This window comes from Aotus nancymaae, unplaced genomic scaffold, assembly GCF_030222135.1.
Source record: "Aotus nancymaae isolate 86718 unplaced genomic scaffold, 86718_ANA_hifiasm-v0.15.2.pri h1tg000059l, whole genome shotgun sequence".
NCBI classification, from domain to species: domain Eukaryota; kingdom Metazoa; phylum Chordata; class Mammalia; order Primates; family Aotidae; genus Aotus; species Aotus nancymaae.
In genome coordinates this window covers 23,110,551-23,131,361 of record NW_026988473.1, presented here as the reverse complement: position 1 = coordinate 23,131,361, position 20,811 = coordinate 23,110,551, and the positions used below count along the sequence as shown (strand labels likewise).

The window sequence follows — 20,811 nt, the reverse complement described above, 5'->3', positions numbered from 1 at the left end:
TTATTCCATAGAAATCTTTTAACTACTGTTATCAACTTAACTGTGTTTCACCAAAATTCATATGCTAAAGTTTCTAACACTCAATATAAGTGGATTTGGAGAGTGATTCTTTAAAGAGATAATTAAGATTAAATGAGGTCATAATGATGGGACACTAACTGGAAAAGGAAGAGACAAAAGGATTTGGGATGTGCATACACAGAGTAAAGACTGTGTGAAGGGGCATGAGAAGGTGGCTATCTGCAAGCCAAGCCAAGACTTCAGGGGAAACCTACCCTGCTGACGCCTGGATCCTAAAATTCTAGAACTATGAGAAAATAAACTGCTATTAATTTTGCTAGCCAGTCTGTGGCATTTTTTTTATGACTGCCCCAACAAACTATTGCAATCAAAACTATCAATCAAGTTAGAGAAAGGGAGGGAAACCTTAACAATGGCATAGTTGAAATAACTAATAATTAAATAAATTTTTTAAGTAAATGAGAAGGATAAGAGGGAGTTGTTTTTTAGGCAAAGCTGAGATTGGGAGTCATTAATTTTCCATACTGTATTTCCATATTGGAATTATTTCAAACTGAAATTGTAAATTCTCTGAAATTAATTTGTTAGCTGTGGCAAAGAAATGATCAATATAATGTATGATTTTGTTGATGGTTCAAAATGAAAAATTTAAAGAGTGCTAAAAATTGAGGAAAAATATTCAGAATCAGAAAGGGCAAAGACATTAAGCAATAACTCAAGGCTAACTTGTTAACAATATCATAAAGAAGAGTGATTGATAATAAACATTAAAACCACACACTAGTTGGGCATTTATTATAATTTACTATGTTTTTTACTACATATTTTAATAGAAAGTAGATCAATGATTCTGTTTAATCTTAGGACTCTAATTGTCATGGCTATAATTTGAGTGTCTGTTTATTAACATGTGGGCACACGTCTGTGAGAAAAATAGTGAGTCTGATTCGGGGATGACATTTATGCATTCCAATGTCTACTGCTCTTCAGGTTAGGTTAAAAAAAAAAAACAGTCCTGATAATGTGTTTATGTCACTGTAATGGTTGATACTCAGTGTTAACTTGATTAGATTGAAGGATGTAAACTATTATTTCTGGGTGTATCTGGGTGTTTCTGGGTGTTGCAGAAGAGATTAACATTTGAGTCAGTGGACTGAAAGAGGAAGACCTACCCTCAGCCTCTAGCTAGCTAGAAAAATCAGGCAGATGGTGGAAGAAGCCAACTCACTGAGTCTTCCAGCCTTCATGTTTCTCCTATGCTGGATGCTTCTTACCCTGAAGCATCAGACTCCAAGTTCTTCAGCTTTTGGACTCTTATACTTAACACCAGTGGTTTGCCAGGGGCTCTTAGGCCTTTGGCCACAGACTGGAGGCTGTACTGTCACCTTTCCAACTTTTGAGGTTTTGGGACTCAAACAGGCTTCCTTGGTTCTCAGCTTGCCCACAGCTTATCGTGGGACTTCACCTTGTGATCATGTGAGTCAATAACTCAGTAAACTCCCTTTCACATACACATTTATTTTATTAGTTCTGCTCCTCTAGAAAACCCTAACACAGTCACTGTAACTTTGAATGCTTATATTATCAGATGAAGACCATTCCTAACTCATATACCCTCTAGTGCTCCTAAAGGCAAGCTTCATTTTCTTTTACATGTCACATATCATAGATCCAGGATGTAGGACTGGTGCACCCTGCACCCTTTCAACCATATTGCCAATTCTAGACCATTACTATCCTTCTATGCAACTTATTTGAGAATCACAACATCTAGATACATCTTCTTCTTGTTGGTGAATTTTACACACCTCTTGGTCACAGTATCTTTTTAATTCATAACCATTTGTTCTAATCACATTCTTTATTTTCTCCCACCTGTCACAGAGACAAAACACTAGCAGTCTAATCTCTAAGTTATATAATATGCTTATTTTCATTGACTTTTATCAGTAATATTTAAGTTGTGGTAAAATATACATAACACTAATTTTACCACCTTTACAATTTTGAGAGTACAAGTCAGTGTCACTAAATATATTCACAAAGTTTAGCAAGCATCACCACCATTCATCTCCATTACTTTTTCATATTCCCAAACTGAAACACAGTTCCCATTAAGCACTACATCCTTATATCCCCCTCTCCCAACTTCCTAGCAACCATTAATCCATTTTCTATCTCTATGAATTTGACTACATTGAATACCTTATATAAGCAGGATCATACACACATTTGTCCTCTTATGACTGACTGATTTCACTTAGGATAATGTTGTTAAGGTTCATTCACGTTGTAGCATGTGTCAGAATCTCTCTTGTTTTTAAAACTGAATAAAATCTCATTGTATATGGATATCATATCTTGTTTATCCATTCATTTATTCGTAGAGACTTGAGTTGCTTCCAATTTTTGGCTATTTTGAATTATGTTGCAATGGCCATGGGGTCAGCCTCAGAAATCCACTGCCTTAAACCACAACCTCATTTTATTATCATTGGACCTCTTCTAAAAACTTGATTTAAACATTTATTTTAAGACATGCATTCCTATTATTTTAGTACTTGCCTCCAAGTTTTTCAATTCCAAACTCACCGAGAGCTTTATAACTATATACTATGTCTCAGATAATTCCTCTGTGAACTTGTCTATTTTTTCTTATGGTGCTTTACAATTCATCAAAGCTCTTCCTCTTAGAGAGTTTATGTGCCCAGCAAATCTAAAAGTTGTGCAACTGTTCCTTAACATTTCTTCTTGAATTTAAATCTTAAGATAGGATCATATGCCACATCTCACATGTGTCTAGAGCTCAACTCAAATATTTCATGAGTAAATTAATTGGTAAGCTTTGAATAAAATCACTAAGGTGGTATACGTAGCTTAGGGATTCAATATCTTCTCAATAAAAGTAAAAAATAACACTCATTGCTATTCTCTGAGAAAATAATATTCAAATAATGATAAGAATTTGCCATGGCAAATCTCTATGTGCTATTCATCAAAAGAAAAGCACATATTAAGAAAAATAAAAAAGTCTACCTAATCCTCAAAATAATAGAAGTTTTTATTATTTTGTTTGTTTTTGCATATTTATTGGAGAGAGAGGATTCAGAAAGAAAAACAGATAGCAAGTCACACATTCAATACTAAGATTTTTGTCTCCTACTTGACTTATTTTTCTTTCTCTTTAAACACAATGAATTATTAAGTGTATTCTCTGCAAGTCTTGTTTTAGATACAGGAATTCAATCAAGTTTAGGTTCAGGAGGATCATCTTACAAAAATAACAAGTTGAACTAGAACAAAAAGAAAACAAAAGATGATTTGGAGAGTGCTAAACAAAAAGGCAAGTGAATCAGTGAAGTCTCTGACTAAGCCATCTAGAAGCAGATTCAATTTACATGCCACCAATAAAAGAAAATTTTGCATTGTTGTTAACAGTGGTTTCTAAACTCTGTGGCTTCTTATGGCAACACCCAGAAGGTAAGAAAGACAACAGAAGTCTTCACTAACAGCCAGTTTCTATAAAATTCTAACAGAATCATACCATCTAAATAAACACAGTAAATGTTTATCATAAATCTTTAGAGGTAAAAGTCCAGGAATACATCTTCCACATGCAGTCAACTGAAAGTGACCTTCGTTTTTTTAATCCAAAATGTTATTTTTTATTAATTTCCTTTTATTTAGTGCCAATGCCAAACCAATTTATTACTATTTATCTGAACTATTATAAGAATTTTAAAGCACTTTGTATGTCTAAAATCACTCCTTTGCAATTTAAATAGGAAAACAGTTGGAGTATAATTGTTAAAAAATAATTAATCATGGCATTACTATATTCAAAATCCCTTACAGAGCTCTATTATTTTCAGCATTGTTTTAACAAGGTTTTTTTTTTTTTTTCTTTTCTTTTTTTGACAGTCTCATCTTGCAGCCCAGGCTGGAGTGCAATGGTGTGATCTTGGCTCACTCCCCTAACCGGGATTCAAGCAATTCTGCCTCAGCCTCCTGAGTAGCTGGGATTACAGTGGCCGCCACCATGCACGGCTAATTTTTTATTTTTTTATTTTATTCATTTATTCATTTTTTTTTTTATTGCATTTTAGGTTTTGGGGTACATGTGAAGAACATACAGGATTGTTGCATAGGTACACACATGGCAGTGTGATTTGCTGCCTTCCTCCCTATCACCTATATCTGGTATTTCTCCCCATGCTATCTCTCCCCAACTCCCCACCCCCGACTGTCCCTCCTCTATTTCCCCCCAACAGACCCCAGTGTGTGATGTTCCCCTCCCAATGTCCATGTGTTCTCATTGTTTAACACCCACCTATGAGTAAGAATATGCAGTGTTTGATTTTCTGTTCTTGTGTCAGTTTGCTGAGAATGATGGTTTCCAGGTTCACCCATGTCCCTATAAAGGACACAAACTCATCGTTTTTGATGGCTGCATAATATTCCATGGTGCATATGTGCCACATTTTCCCTGTCCAGTCTATCATCGACGGGCATTTGGGTTGGTTCCAGGTCTTTGCTATTGTAAACAGTGCTGCAATGAACATTCGTGGGCATGTGTCCTTATAGAAGAACGATTTATAATCCTTTGGATATATACCCAGTAATGGGATTGCTGGGTCAAATGGAATTTCTATTTCTAGGTCCTTGAGGAATCGCCACACTGTCTTCCACAATGGTTGAACTAATTTACACTCCCACCAACAGTGTAAAAATGTTCCTATTTCTCCACATCCTCTCCAACATCTGTTGTCTCCAGATTTTTTAATGATCGCCATTCTAACTGGCGCCGGCTAATTTTTTGTATTTTTAGTAGAGATAGCGTTTCACCTGTTGGCCAGGATGGTCTTGAATTCCTGACCTCAGGTGATCCTTCGGCTTAGGCCTCCCAAAGTGCTGGGATTATAGGTGTGAGCCACTGTATCCGGCTGTTTTAACAAGTATTTTTAAGGTGTACTAAATGATAGCATTGAGTACACTGTGTGTTAGGTATGCAAAAATTAATCGTGGAGAAAAAAGCAAAACAGAGCTCTAAATATTTGGAATTTTATTTCACTGTATAATTTTTTATGTTCCAATTTTCTCATAAGTACCCTCTACTCAACCTCTACTCTGTGATTATTATCCAATGGCTTCATCTAGAATATAGGTTGGTAAACTTTTCCTGTAAAGGGCTATTTATATTACATGTTTATGCTCTGTGGGCCATTAATTATAGATCATAACTATTCAACTTTGTCATTGTAATATGAACACAGCCATACACAGTACATAAATGAATAGAGGTGGCTCTATTCCAAAGAAAATTTACTTGCAAAAATAGGTGGATCTGGCCCCTGGGGCCAGTTTGTTGACTTATGGTTTAATTTATTCTATAATATCAGCCTCATTAGTCAATGTTTGCGAGTTCCAAAAGAAGTTTTATTTCTTTATGAACCTGGTAAAAATCACACTTCACACTTTTGGCAATATACAATTACATGACTCTTGTATTTCCCATTAAAAAGGCCACACATTTATATCCTAGTTCTAACATATATTAATATGGCATGAACTCATTACTCAATATCACTGGACCTCAATTTCCTCACATGTAACAGAAATATAATAATGCCTATCTTGACATTTCTGTGGTGATATAAAGGTTTAATTATGTAAGATACCTAAACCTGTTAAGGTTAATTGCACAACTGTCCAGATCTGCTGAAGAGTGCTTTCCTGATCTGGTTCCAATCAAAGCTGACAGACTTCTTGGTAACTTGGCAAATTGATAGAGCACTATTACCATTGTGAAATACGCTACTTCTGAAACCCAGAGGGGCCTATTAGAAATGGTGCTTCCTTCTTAGTGATGAGAGATGCAAAATGCAATAATGTGTATGTTACTTTAAGTACTATTTTAGCATGCCTCAGACCACTGGATATCTAAAGGTTCACTGAGGTAAACGCAGAAACTATGCTGTGTTTACCCACAACTTCTGAGCTCATACAATCTGAACAACATGAGATTATTGGCCAAGGGGATCAAAGTACTATTTTATGGAATATCCAGACAACCCAAGCCCTGCCTAGCTAGCTCCTGCAACGTTTTCATATGTAATGTCCTTCCTTCCTTTAGAAGGTCCAGTATTTTGTCTGCTGAGTTACAATATGACTTGGCTCTAGTTTAAATCTGTTGGACCACAGAGGAGTCAGAGGTAGATCCTGAATGAAACCTGCGTTGTTCTGTGAGAGATAAGGCTTTGCTTCATCTTTTTTTTTTATTATTATTTTTTTTTATTTTATTTTATTGCATTTTAGGTTTTGGGGTACATGTGAATAACATGCAAGGTTGTTGCATAGGTGCACACGTGGCAGTATGATTTGCTGCCTCCCTCCCCTTCACCTATATCTGGCATTTCTCCCAATGCTATCCCTCCCCAACTCCCCACCCCCCCACTATCCCCCCTCCCCCCAACAGACCCCCGTGTATAGTGCTCCCCTCCCTGTGTCCATGTATTCTCCTTGTTCAACACCCGCCTATGAGTGAGAACATGTGGTGTTTGATTTTGTGTTCTTGTGTCAGTTTGTTAAAGCAAAAGGTACACCTTCGCTTTAATAGGGAGGAGTGAGAAACTTCTGTAATCTCAGAAAGTTTCAGAAAAAACGAGATTTTACAATTTTCAAGTGCATCAATCCATACACTTCATCCTAAACCTTAGGCATCCACCCTTTCTCAATCGGAGTTCTCGTCTTGGTATAGCAAAACTGCCAGAATTAACAATTCAACATTTCTTAGTGATCTCTAATCTTATAATAAGGTCTGGTTCAGATTCTCAGTCTCTTTCTGTCCCCTGGTTTTTTATATGCTACCAAGAAGCCCTCTGGCATTCTCAATCTGCTTTACATTAATCACTCTCAGAATGTTTTTTTTTTCCTCCTCTCTTCCTCACTGCCTTAAAAACAGCTATGGAATTCATTAGACTTCATTGTATTACTTCTAAACTTATCTTGAAACTTACCTTGAGATATTGCACTTACAGATTCTTGAGCACTTGTTTTAGCACAGGTAATCCTAGCTCATTACCATGGAAAGTTTTAGCAAATACTCTAAAATCACATATCAAGATCTTTTAGTTCTTCACCTACTGCAGGTGATGAAGTCTTCACTGCCAATTAGAAGGTTATCCATGTTAAAGTCTGCTTCCTGGGACATCTCCTAGTAATGCCAGTAGTTGATCAGTTTCCACAGAAAACAGACTCTGAACCTCTTGAATTTATATTTGGGATTTTTATTGGGGATTAATTTGGAAACAGTATCTGTGAGCAGTAAAAGAAATAAGATTGGGAAGACAGATCAATTGAACTGGGGTACAATTGGAACAGATGCCTCACCAGTCATAAAGGGAGCAGAATGCTCCAACTGAGGCAAAAATGCCTGGCCTTTAACTTACATAAAACAGTCATTAGACCTGGGCTGACTCCAGAGACTGCTCATAATCTTAGGTGAGGTGGTTAGCGCCACTTAAGAAAAATTCCTGAAAAGAGCTTCAGGAATGAGCAAATCAACTTTCATCAACTGGGGAATGAGTGCTTTAGTCTTGGAGGGATAACTACAGTACTCAATTCAGTGTCAAATAAATCCTAATTAACTAAATCCAAAATGTTTTGTGTGCTAAATTTAGTATACTTTACTGACAACCACCTTGTTTCTAAGGCTCTGTTAAAAATGAATGCCCGTTTATGTTGACAATTATTTTTGATAGAGAAGACACTCTAGTAAATACAGACATTTTAATCTACTTCAAAGCTAACCTGTAGTTAATACTCCATTTGCAAAAAAAAAAAAAAAAAAAAAAAAAATGCCTTTTTGCAGAGGAGATGGTAGGTTTGTATAATTACTTTGGAGAACAGTGACACCGCCACCTTTCTATAACTCAGGTTGTGGGGGATCAAGGGAGCATCTCCTGAACCTGAGATTCACCTAGCTGTGGATTTTCAGGTGTTTTCTAGCATTATCAAGAAGAGATTCTTCAGACATTTAATCCTTGGATTTTCAAAGTTATCTGCAAATGATTAAAAGTGAAATACCAATTCACATCTCTCCTGGAACATAAAATGGGTCGTTTGCACTATTAAGGTATCTTTCCTGGAATCCCTTGCTTTCTCGAAAATTCTGCTTACTAAACCATGGCAAGCTGCTTTTCTCCCTAATTGGTGCTTGTACTCATGAAGTGTATCATCGTTATTAACCAAAATCAATTAAGTACCTATATGAACATGGCCTTCCTCCTGGGTCCTGGTTAATGTGCAAATGATCTTCTTGTGCCTTTCTGTTAGGAATTCAGCCCTATTAACAGTACCACTTGTTTGAGAATATTCTATTTGCAAACGTAAACTTTCAGTTGATAAGAAGAAACTTAAAGAAGCAAATAATTATTATGTAGATTAAAGATGCCACTGAAGGAACACATTTGATCAAGGCACTGTTTGCTCTTCATGGGTAAAAATAATAGAGCCATTGTAAACACAAATGTATTTAATAATGTTAACTTTATACCACATTTTCCCGGTCCAGTCTATCACTGATGGGCATTTGGGTTTGTTCCAAGTCTTTGCTATTGTATATAGTGCTGCAATGAACATTCGTGTGCATGTGTCCTTATAATAGAACGATTTATAATCCTGTGGAGGAAAATGTGGCACATATACACCATGGAATACTATGCAGCTATAAAAAACGATGAGTTTGTGTCCTTTGTAGGGACATGGATGAACCTGGAAACCATCACTCTCAGCAAACTGACACAAGAACAGAAAATCAAACACCCCATGTTCTCATAGGTGGGTGTTGAACAATGAGAACAACACATGGACACAGGGAGAGGAGCATCACACACTGAGATCTGTTGGGGGGAACTAGGGGAGGGACAGTGAGTGGTGGGGAGTTGAGGAGGGACAACATGGGGAGAAATGCCAGATATAGGTGATGGGGAGGAAGGTAGCAAAACACATTGCCATGTATGTACCTATGCAACAATCCTGCATGTTCTTCACATGTACCCCAAAACCAAAAATGCAATAAAATATATACATATATATATATATATATATATGTATATATATAAAAAATAATGTTAACTTGGTAATGTGCAGGGTAGTTTTTATTCTACTTAGATAAACTCTTCTCAGTGACATCTTTGGCTCTGATCATGTAACTTCTGGGATTTAGAGTGAAAGCAATTTTACCCAGTGTGGGGATAAATTTGTTTTGAGGCCTTAGCTTGAGAAAGAGATACATATGAAGAGGAGCCTTATTTCAGTTGAGGAAAATAAAAAACATTGAAATGACCCAAGAAGCACAATCTGAGGCTCTAGATTCTAGCCCAAGGTTTTTGATTATCATTACCAATCTCCACAATATTTATGAAGTAGAATAGTCTTAATTAAAGACAGTGGTTGTCTCTGAGTTACAGAATTAATTACTTTCTCTCTAGAGGTATAGTATGATATTGATATTGAGAAGTTTATAGGCTATATCCAACCACTTTTATGTATTATAATAAAATTTCTAGAGTATTTTACATGGCAAATAACAGCTAAAATATTTAATAATAAAAATATATGAAGACATTCATATTAATCTAAACTGATATACTATATAATAAACATGATATTTTATGTAATACTTAGAATATTAATTTCTAACTTAGTCATACCACTACAGTGAGCTATCTAAAATAATTAATGAAAATATTTAAAAAATGGCTATGGCTATTGAATGCTTATTGAATCATCACTATGTGGTAGACACATTTTTAAGTGTTTAACATGCATAAACCACTTAATCTTTATTACCTTGAGAAGAGAAATATTTAGATACTCATATTACATGAAGGCACTAAGACAATGAGAGTTCAAGTTACTTACTCTAAATCTCATTGCCAGGAAGTACACTGGGCTTGAACCCTACCAGCTGATCCCAGAGTCTATGTAAAATAATTTAGTCAAAGTATGAGAACTAAATATGTAAATACATTTTCAGACACTTTAGAAATGATCATGAGATGAACATTTTGGATAACCTGAAAACCTGAAGGAAACGTTGGAATGATCCACTTTTAGTTCTCTTATACACATTCACTCTTCTGGGATCTCTTTGAGATAAAAAATAAGGGACCCCTGGAAAAGAATTTATGAGTGGAGGAAAGCAGTAGCCTGAGAAGGTGACATGATTTGCTTTCTGCTTTTTTTAGTGTTGTAAGTTAAGAGTATGGAATGTGTAACTGGCAGAAAATAATAAGTGGAATATTCTCTGGGTCAAGCCTTTGTGTGTTGTGAACTGTTGAGAGATCAATGGTCAAATCCATGATATTGATTAAACATGATTATCAGCCTTCATTTTGTATAGATCTTATAGTTTTCAATAACTTAACACTTTGGTGATCAAAATAATTTGAATATTATTATAATAGTTAAAAAGTAAATATTTGAATACTCTTACTCAGATGTTGTTAAGCTCAAAGATTTAAAAAAACCTACATAGGGTTGTTTTTCTTCACTCTAAATATCACAATAAGAACTAGTTACATAGACCATAATGATCCATAACTATCCAATACAATTTTCTTCAATAATCTCTGCTGTTCAATATAGTTACAACTAGAATCATGTGGCTACTGAACACTAAAATGTTACTAGTTAGATAAAGAAACATAATTTTAAATTTCTTTAATTAAAAATTAAAATTAAGTACCCACAGGAGGGCAGTGGCTATTTATTGAAGAGCACATATATAGAATTCATTTTTTCTAAGACAGTAATGATTATTGGAGCACTTTAAAAAAAAGCTGAAATTTTCTACAATTGTTAAGTCATATGAACCTAGTATGAACCCAGCGATTTCACTTCAATGTATTTACCCAAGAAAAATAAAAGCCCTGTTTTCAAAAAAAGACTAATTCACAAATGCTTTTAGCAGCTTTTATGCAAAATATCCCCAAACTAGAAACAATCCAAGTGTCTATCAACAGGTAAATGGATTAACACATTATATTATTTAAACAATACTCAATGGTAAAAAGAAACTATCAACTAATACAGAAACACAGTACAGATTAATCTTCAAATGAGTCTGTAGAAAGTTACGCATGTATGTGAAATTGTAGAAAAGAGAAAAACACTAACCTTTAGTGACAGAAATTAGATCAGTTGGTTTCATGAGGTCTGGGAGTGAGGTAGATTTGGATTCACTGAAGGAAACATGAGGAAAGTTTTTGAGGTTCTAGAAATGTACTATATCTTGATTGTAACTGTAATTTCATGGCTGTATATATTTATTAAAATAATATATCTTTATATTTAAAATGTGTAGATGTTAAGTATATATAGATTATATTTTAGTAAAGTTGATTAAAATCAATAAGAATATAAAAGACTTAGATCAAAATATCAATCAAGTTGACATAATTGAAATGTGGAGAACACTCCCAACAACAGAAAGAGGGTACACTTTTTTTTTTCAAGAGCACATAAAACAATTGCCAAAATAGGTTATCGTTATGGAAATAAGCCTCAGTAAATTTGAGTCATACAGAATATGTTCTCCGACCAAAGCAACAATAAGGAAGAAATGCACAGCACCAAGATAGTCCAAATTATTTTGAAATTAGGTAACATATTTAAATTTTCCATAGGACAAATAATAAGTCTCTAGATTAATGTGTAAATGTTCTAGATTAAAAAAAAACACCAAATATAACAATTTGTAATATGAAGCTAAAATATGCTCGTAAGGTAATTATAAGATTAAAATGCTTACATTTAAAAGAAGACGGATTTAAAATCAATGATCTTGGCTTCTCCCTGGGAACAAAATAAAACCAAGATAAAACTAAATATAAAGGAATAAAGAACATTTGCCATAGAAATAAACATTAGTCTACTAATAACATTTATATGACAACAAATTTTATAAAGTATAGTAATAGATTCAAAGAAACATACAACATACCAGGACTTAATCATGAAGAAATAGAATATCTGATCAGACCAATAAGAGTAAGACAATTCCATCATTAACCAAATGCATCCTAACAACAACAACAACAACAAAAAAAAACCCAGGACTTTACTGGTTTCACTGGTGAATTCTACCAACATTTAAAGAATAATTGGTGGCTACCCTTCCCAAGAGCTTCCAAAAAATTGAAGAGGAGGTAATACTACCAAACTCATTTTTTGTGGCTCTACACTGATACCAAAGCCTGATAAAGACACTACAAGCAACAAATTATCAACCAATAACCATTATGAGCTCAGAAATAAACATCCTTAAGAGACACTAGCAAACTGAATTCAAAGCATATTAAAAGGATCATTCACCATGACCATGTAAGATTTATCCTGGAATGCAAAGAGTTCAAAATATGCAAATCAATAAATGTGATACACTACATTAATGGAATGTAAAATAAAAACCATCCAATCATCTCAATAGGTTCAGAAAAGGCATTTCACAAAACTCAACATGTTCATGATAAAAATTTTCAACAAATTAGGTATTGTTAGGAAAAACAGCAAAGGAGAAAGGACTTACAGAGTGCCTACATTAATTGGTTATGAGTAACATATAAACAAGGAACAACAATCTGCGGAAGGCCACAGGAGGCCTGAGAAGGAAGGCCTCTCCATGCTTCATGTTCCAGTGCAGGGTGATCTAGGCTCTTTTACCATAAACATTGTGCTCAAGGATGTAAAACCCCTTTGTAGCACTATGATGTAGCCAGACTTGTAGGCTCCTTGTAAGGCCCATGTTCCACCAACTGTACATAGATAATAAACTAAAGATAACCACATGTTCTTGTTTTGTGACACTCCCAAACCGCCACTCTTATTAAGCCTTAGGATGACACACCAGTGCCGGCTCACTGATTCACTTCCAGCTCACTGACTCACTCCACCATCACTCCACCCCTACCCTATAGATCAAAGTGATTGTAATCAATAAATAGTGTGGATGATCAGAGCTCAGGGCCTTCACTGTCTCCTCCAGAGTAATAAAGTGATGGTACCCTGGTCCCACTTTTTCTCTTAATCTTTCTTTCTCTTATTCCTTTGTCACCACCGAACTCGGGGTACCCACGAGTGATGTGGGGCTCATAGATTCCCTACAAGGTGTAGAAAGAATGTACCTCAATATAATACAGGTCGAAGATGATAAGTTCAAAGTTAACGTCATACTCAATGGTGACAAGCTGAAAGCTATTTTTCTGAGTTCAGGAATGAGACAAGGATGTCCACTCTCACTAATTCTCTTCAGTGTAGTACTGGAAGTCCTGCCAGAGCAATTAGCCAAAAAGTAATAAAGAAAAGCTGTCTATTTGGAACAGAGGAAATGAAACATTTTTGTGTGCAGATGATATAATCTTATATGTAGAAAAACCTGAAGACTACATCAAAAACTTTTTAGTACTAATATAAAATCCACTGAAGTTGAACAATATAAATAAACATACAGCTAGTTGTGTTTTCACAACTAGTTGTGGATTAAAGACTTAAATGTAAGTCCTAAACTGTAAAACGTCTAAAAAAAAATATGGAAAAACCTTCTTGACATTGGTCTTGGCAATTTTGTTTTTATCTATCATTCCAATGCACAGGCAACAAAAGCAAAAATAAATAAGTGGGACTACATAAAACAAACAAAAATATCTTTATAGCAAACAAGACAACACCATGAACAAGTAACACACAGAAGAGGAGAAAAATATTTGCAAATCATGTATCTGAAAAGTGATTAATATTCAATATGTCTAAGAAATGATTACAACTCAACAGAAAATAAAAGTTTAAAAAATGGGCAAAGTACCTCAATAGACATTTCTTCAAAGAAGACATATAAATGGTCACTAGATATAAGAAAAGATGCTCAACATCAATAATCATGAGGGAAATTCAAATAAAATTCACAAGGAAATATTAACTCACATGTATTATGGCAGCTATTATTAAAACATACACACATACACAGAAGTAAGTGTCAGCAATGATGTGTAGAAATTGGAACCTTTGTACACTGTTGGTGGGAATGAAAAATAGTGATGCCACTATAAAGAATGGCATGGAGATTCCTCAAAAAATCAAAACCAACTGTTAATGGATCCAGCAATCCCACTTTTGATTATATATAAAAAATATACAAAATAATTGAAATCAGGATCTTGAAAAGATGTTTCCACTCTCATGTTCATTGTCATATTGTTAAAAACAGTGAAGATATGGAAATATTCTGTATGTCCACAGACAGAAGAGTAGATTAAAAAAACATGGCAAGTATACACAATGGAAAACGACTCCACTTTAAAAATTAGAAAATTCTACCATCTGTGACAACATGGATAAATCCTGAGATTATGCTTAATGAATTAAGCCAGCAACAGCAGAATGCATACTGCATGATTCTTCTTACATGAGTCATCTAAATAGTAAAACTTTTAGAAGCAGAGAATAGAATGGTAGGATATGGGAAGAGAAAAAAATGGGGAGTAAATTTTACTCAGTGAGTAAAATTTTAACCTTTGCAAGATGAATAAAGTCTTTTAGAAATCTGCTGTACAACATAGTTAGCAATATGTTATTGTGGACTTCAAAATTCGTTAAGAAGTTCACCCAACTGTAGTGTATCCCAGCTACAAGCTAACATAAGTGTTCTGGACATATGTAAGGCAGGCTATGATAAAATATCATGTTCAGTAAATCAGGTGATTTAAATGCATTTTCAACTTACTGTATTTTAAAATTATGAATTGGGATATAACCCCATCAATAATTCAAAGAATTACTGTATAATAAATGTGAAGTTTTAAAGTGTCAATTGTACCTCAATAAAACTGTTAAAGATGGTATATTTAGAAGTATATTCAACACAGATGATAACAGACATTTTCATCTTCACTAAAACTGTAGATTATATTATAGGAAGATTAAATGAAATTTTAATAAGTAGAGTGAGAAACCATGATCTTGCACTCAAACTCAATGTCTTTATTTATGTTTTCTTCTAGATTCTGGGGTACATATGCAGGTGTTACAGGATATTGCATAATGATGAGATTTGGACTTCTAGTAAACCCATCACCCAAATAGTTGTTACCACATATAAGCTGCTAAAGAGAAACTGGGCCCAACAAAACTTATTGAACAATTGAGGCAAGTTTGTGTGTGCCATCAACATCAAATTCTATCCAGAAGTTGAAGAATCTGAATTTAATGATTGTGTGCATTTAATAAGAGGATGACCTTTCAGTTTAATTTCACTATAGAAAACCATCTGGAAAATGAATTAACACCCCTTGGAGATGGAGCTTTGATCCTGGATTTCTGAAAAGAGCTGTCAGTCTCAGAAAGTCAAAAAGGAGAAGAGAGGGACAGAAAAGGTTCTGCAGAACAGTTTGGCGTGCCTCAGGATCACTTGTGGGAACATAAGTCAATGGAAAATGCAGCTCCCTCTCAAGACACAGACAGCCCATTCAGTGCAGCAAACAGTTCAAGTAACTTGGAGCCACATGAAAAACAGCCCTGCTTGAGAGCTGCCAAAGAGCATACTATGCCTAAAGATTTAAAGAAGATGTTAGAAAATAAAGTCATAGAAACATTACCAGGTCTCCAGCATGCTAACTTACCAGCAGTGAAAACCATCTTGTTGAAAGAGAACTTCCCTGGAGAAAACATAGTTTCAAAAAGCTTTTTTTCTCATTCTGATCTGATTACAGGTGTTTACGAAGGAGGCTTAACAATCTGGGAGTGTACTAGATCATGGACGAGAGCATCTTTGACAACATCGTCCATGCCTTTGTGAGTCTGACAGCCATCCAGGTAGGCATCATTGACCCTGCTGAGCTGCATGGGGCTGAGGCCGGATGGCATCATCGGCCACTCCTTGGGGAAAGTGGCCTGTGGCTATGCTGACGGCTGCCTGTCCTGGGAGGAGGCTGGCCTCTCCGCCTACTGGAGAGGGCAGTGCATCAAAGAAGTCAACATCCCACCAGGCTCCATGGCAGCCGTGGGCTTGTCCTGGGAGGAGTGTAAGTGGCGCTGCCCCCCCCAGGCATGGTGCCCACCTGCCACAACTCTGAGAACATGGTGACCATCTCGGGACCTTAGGGCCCTGTGTACAAGTTCGTGGAATAGCTGAAGCAGGAAGGCGTGTTTGCCAAGGAGGTGCAGACGGGTGGCATGGCCTTCCACTCCTACTTCATGGAGGGCATCGTACACCCACTGCTGCAGGCGCTCAAGAAGGTGATCCAGGAGCCAAAGCAGTGCTCGTCCCGCTGACTCAGCACCTCTATCCCTGAGGCCCCGTGGCACACCAGCCTGGTACGCATGTGCTCCCCCGAGTACAATGTCAACAACCTGGTGAGCCCCGTGCGGTTCTAGGAGGCCCTATGGCTCATGCCTGAGCACACCGTAGTGCTGGAGATCGTGCCCTACGCCCTGCTGCCGGCTGTCCTGAAGCCTGGCCTGAAGCCAGGCTGCACCATTGTCCCCCTGATGAAGAAGGACCACAGGGACAAGCTGGAGAAGGACCACAGGGACAACCTGGAGCTGTTCCTCGCCGGCACTGGCAGGCTGCACCTCTCAGGCATTGATGCCAACCCCAATGCCTTGTTCCCACTTGTGCAGTTCCTGGTTCCCCCAGGAATGCCCCTCATCTCCCCGCTCATCAAGTGGGACCACAGCCTGGCCTGGGACGTGCCGGCCGCCAAGGACTTCCCCAACGGTTCCAGCTCCCCATCAGCCGCCGTCTACAACATCGATGCCAGGCCCGAGTCTCCTGACCACTAACTGGTGGACCACTGCATCGGTGGCCGTATCATCTTCCCTGCCGCTGGCTATCTGTGCCTCTCGTGGAAGACGCTGGCCCGCGCCCTGAGTCTGGCCATGGAGCAGCTGCCCGTGGTGTTTGAGGACATGATGGTGCACCAGGCCACCATCCTGCCCATGACCGGGACTGTGTCCCTGGAGGTACGGCTCCCACACCTTCGAAGTGTCAGAGCGCGGCCACCTGGTAGTGAGTGGGAAGGTATATCAGTGGGAGGACCCTGACCCCAGGCTCTTTGACCACCAGGAAAGCCCCGCCACCAGCCCCGGGGAGCCATTCTTCCTGGCCTACGCTGAAGCGCACAGGGAGCTGTGTTTGCATGGCTACGACTATGGCCCTCAGTTCCAGGGCATCCTAGAGGCCAGCCTGGAAGGCAACTAGGGCAAGCTACTGTGGAAGGACAACTGGGTGCCCTTCCTGGACACCATGCTGCAGATGTCCATCCTGGGCACGGGCCAGTGAAGCCTGTTCCTGCCCACCCGCATCACTGCCATCCACATCGACCCTGCCTCCCACAGGCAGAAGCTGTACAGACAGCAGGACGAGGCCCAAGTGGCTGACGTGGTGGTGAGTAGGTGCCTTAAGACCACAGCGGCCGGAGGCATCCACCTCTCCAGCCTCCACGCCTTGGCGGCCCCACGGCGGCAGCAAGAGCATCGAGCGCCCGTCCTGGAGAAGTTTTGTTTCACGCCTCACATAGAGGACAGGTGCCTGTCTGGGCACGCTACTCTGAAGGAGGAGCTGCAGCTGTGCAAGGGACTGGTGCAGGCGCTGCAGACTAAGGTGACCTAGCAGGGGCTGAAGATGGCGGTGCCCGGACTGTATGGGGCCCAGGTCCCCCAGAATTCCCCGCAGCAGGCATTGCCCCAGCTGCTGTCGGCTGCCCGCGGGTTTCAGCTCAACGGGAACCTACAGCTGGAGCTGGCACAGGTGCTGGCTCAGGAGAGGTCTGAGCTGCCAGAGGACCCTCTGCCTAGCCGCCTCCTGGACTCCCCAGCGCTCAAGGCCTGCGTGGACACTGCCCTGGAGAACATGCCCAGCCTGAAGATGAAGGTGGTGGAGGTGCTGGCTGGCCATGGTCACCTGTATTCCCGCACCCTAGGCTTGCTCAACAGGCCGCAGCTGAGCTACACAGCCACCGACCGCCACCCTCAGGCCCTGGAGGCTGCCCAGGCCAAGGTGTGGCCGCACGACATTGCCCAGGGCCAGTGGGACCCCGCAGACCCTGCCCCCAGCGCCCTGGGCAGTACTGACCTCCTGGTGTGCAACTGTGCAGTGGCTGCCCTCGAAGACCCAGCCTCAGCCCTAGGCAACATGGTGGCTGCCCTGAGAGAGGGGGGCTTTCTGCCGCTGCACACGCTGCTCCGGGGGCACCCCGTTGGGGAGACGGTGGTCTTCCTCACCTCCGCTGAGCCGCAGTACGCCCAGGGCATCCTGAGCCAGGAAGCGTGGGAGAGCCTCTTCTCCAAGATGCCGCTGCGCCTGGTGGGCCTGAAGAAATCCTTCTACCGCTCCGTACTTTTCCTGTGCGCCCGCCCCGCAGGACAGCCCCACCTTCCTTCCGGTGGACACCAGCTTCCGCTGGGTGAACTCTCTGAAGGGCTTCCCGGCCGGCTCCTCCTCCCGGCCCGTGTGACTGAAGGCTGTTAACTGCACCGCCTCCGGCGTGGTGGGCTTGGGAAACTGTCTCCGCCAAGAGCCCGGCGGGCACCGCAGCCGGTGCCTGCTGCTCTCCAACCTCAGCAGCACCTCCCGCGTCGTGGACCCGGGCTCCGCAGAACTGCAGAATGTGCTGCAGGGAGAACTGGTGATGAACGTCTACCGCGACGGGGCCTGAGGGGCCTTCTGCCATTTCCCACTGGAGCAGGACAAGCCCGAGGAGTTGACGGCACACGCCTACGTGATGGTCTTTACCCGGGGGGACCCGTCCTCCATCCGCTGGGTCTGCTCCTCGCTGCGCCATGCCCAACCCGCCAGCCCTGGTGCCCAGCTCTGCACGGCCTACTTCGCCTCCCTCAACTTCCACGATATCATGCTGGCCACCGGCAAGCTGCCCCCCGACGCCATCCCAGGGAAATGGGCCACCAAGGACTGCTTGCTGGGTATGGAAATCTCGGGCCGGGACGCCAGCGGCAAGCGTGTGACGGAGCTGGTGCCCGCCGAGGGCCTGGCCACCTCTGTCCTGCCGTCACCGGACTTCCTCTGGGACGTGCCCTCCCTCTGGACCCTGGAGGAGGCGGCGTTGGTGCCAGTCGTCTACGCCACAGCCTACTACGCACTGGTGCGCGGGCGGGTGCAGCGCGGGGAGACTGTGCTCATCCACTCTGGCTCGGGCGGCGTGGGCCAGGCCGCCATCGCCATCGCCCTCAGTCTGGGCTGCCGCGTCTTCACCACTGTGAGGTCGGCCGAGAAGCGGGCGTACCTCCAGGCCAGGTTCTCCCAGCTGGACAGCAACAGCTTTACCAACTCGAGGGACACGTCGCTCCAGAAGCATGTGCTGCAGCACACGGGCGGGAAGGGCGTTGACCTGGTCCTGAACTCCTTGGCAGAAGAGAAGCTGCAGGCCAGCGTGAAGTGCTTGGCTCAGCACAGCCGCTTCATGTAAATTGGCAAATTCGACCTTGCTAACAACCACCTGATTGGCATGGCCATCTTCTTGAAGAACCTGACCTTACACAGGATCCTTGTGGACTCGCTCTTCAGTGAAGCCAGTGCCGCCTGACGGGAGGTGTCGGCCCTTCTGCAGGCTGGCATCCGCGATGGTGTAGTGCAGCCCCTCAGGTGCACGGTGTTCCCCAGGGCCCAGGTGGAGGACGCCTTCCGCTACATGGCCCAGGGGAAGCTCATTGGCGAAGCCGTCATGCAGGTACGTGTGGAGGAGCCGGAGGCTGTGCTGAAGGGGGCCAAACCCACGCTGATGGCCGCCGTCTCCAAGACCTTCTGCCTGCCCCACAAGAGCTACATCATCGCTTGTGCCCGGGGTGGCTTCGGCCTGGAGCTGGCCCAGTGGCTGATACAGCGCGGGGCCCAGAAGCTGGTGCTGACCTCTCGCTCCGGGATCTGGAGGTAAGTTTTAGACCCTTATTCCCCTCCCCTTCTCCCTTTTTGGAATCCCCAGTGTCTATTATTTCCATTCATATATCTATTTGTACCCATTATTTGGTTCCCACTTATCAGTGAGCTGTGGTATTTGATTTTCTGGTTCTGAGTTATTTCACTTAGGATAATAACCTCCAGTTCCACCCATGTTGTTTCAAAGGACGTGATTTCATTCTTTTTTAATGACTGCATAGTATTCCATCATGCATAATATATCACATTTTCTTTATCCAATACACCAATTATGGACACTTAGGTTGATCCCATTACTTTATTATGGTGAATAGCAGTGAAATAAAAATACAAGTGCAGGTATCTTCGTGACATAACAGTTTATTCTCCTTTGGGTAGATAATGAGAAGTGGTATTGCTGGGTCAAATGGTAGTTCTGTTTCTAGTTCTTCGAGAAATTTCCAAACTGCTTCCCACAGTGGCTAAAAAATTTTGTATTCCCACTAACAGTGTATAATCATTTTCTTTTCTCTGTGGCCTTGCCAACATCTGTTATTTTTCAACTTTTTAGTAATAGCCATTCTGACTGGTATGAGATGGTATCATGTTGATACCAGAAGATAATAGATATCTTCATCTAATTTGCATTTTAATTTGCATTTCTCTGATGATTAGTGATGATGAGCATTTTTTAAATATGTTTGTTGGAAGCTTCATCCATGTTGCTTCCCACATGATTACATTTTTTTTTAAACTGCATGGTGTATATATGTCAAATTTTCTTTATCCATTCCACCAATGATGGGCACTTAGGTTGATTTCATGACTTGCTTGATTCCAATCAGCCAGATCATGGTTGATTC

General features: G+C 40.5%; 1 pseudogene; it reads left to right on the top strand.

The window, feature by feature from the left end:
* Positions 1-15,831: 15,831 nt before the first annotated feature.
* Positions 15,832-19,967, top strand: LOC105717403 (fatty acid synthase-like; annotated as a pseudogene).
* The last annotated feature ends 844 nt before the right edge of the window (positions 19,968-20,811 follow it).